Genomic DNA, 1,364 nt, shown 5'->3' on the forward strand with positions numbered 1-1,364 from the left:
TTTTTTTTTTTTTTTTTTTTTTATAGAGAGGAAAATCTTTTAAAGACGCCACGGTGCTTGCGCCATGGTAGTGTGGGACCCCTGATACCCACTAAAAACCTTTCTCTTCTCACACCTAGATGTTATGGTGGAGGACGGCTTTATTTCTTGCTGCCGAATTATAATGTTAGGGTGCAGGTTGCCCTGTTAAATGGGTGGGATGTGCCCGAATCACCCAACACCCTCACGCGCTACCAGAACCACAGATGTTATCTGGTTTCAACGGGTCCAGTTGGTATGGGACCCCTGAATCACCCTTGTCGCAATGCCGGTCCAACAGGGACACAGAGATCGCTCTGCAACGCCTGAGCGGATGCGCCACTCCATACACCACGCCAAGAAATGGTGCAGGACAAAGCCGTTACGGAAGAAGGTGGGATGCCCAATAACTCGGCTGCTACCTCCTTAACGAAGGTGGTATTATATTTATCCACCTTTCTCCCATGACTGTCATCGAGCGGCACAATCCCACTGACGACCTGAGCATCCACAATGTACCCTCGGTCCTCTTTGGCTGCTCCAATGTCCGGCTTTCTTAAGCCCTCAGTTGTTCGAAGGCGCGGCTGCACATAAACTTTCATTTCACGCGACCGCAGATGGTCAGCCAGTGTCCTGCAAATAGCATCATGCCGCTTGACCCGGCCTCCGTGTGTACGAAAACAGGACTGGATGATGTGCGCGGCTGTCTCCGTGCAGTCGCAACCAGCTCGGCACTTGATGTTGGTGTGCACGACCCCTGCACGAGGCCAACGTTCCCATGACGTGCCATGTCCTTGTCGTATATAGGCCACTTCCAATCGGGCGAGTGTTTGAACAGAAGGTCATTGACTCGAACAAGTGCCAGTTGGGTGGCTCCATTGTTCCCGCCGCTAAGTTGGAATACGCGTTGACGTTATCGATCCAATGCCCTATCATACTCATTTTCTCTCCTGGCTCACAGATCACCACCCTCGGACAATACCGTTCGATGTCCACTGACCTCACTGTCCGGCTCTTACACATACCTGAGCGTTGCCCCAACAGTACACCAAAGTATATTTCGTTTCCATGTCTAAAAAGATCTTCCTTTTTAATCGCCTCCTCAGCAGACATGCCCAACTTTGAGTACCACGTGTGACCCCTTGACGTGCGAACTCGGGTCGGGAGACTGTTAGTGAGGATATGATGGTACTGAATGTAGTCCCTACCTGATACACCCAGGCTACCCGCATCAATCCACCTGGTCGAAGCCGTGGATTTGTCACAGTCCCGCAACTCCTTCCCATCCACTGACTCATAGAGTCGCCTGATCCAATGCTTAGCTCGATGTTCAGAGCTGTAGAGCC

Source organism: Eufriesea mexicana, unplaced genomic scaffold (genome assembly GCF_001483705.2).
Source record: "Eufriesea mexicana isolate 0111107269 unplaced genomic scaffold, ASM148370v2 scaffold23325, whole genome shotgun sequence".
NCBI lineage: Eukaryota > Metazoa > Arthropoda > Insecta > Hymenoptera > Apidae > Eufriesea > Eufriesea mexicana.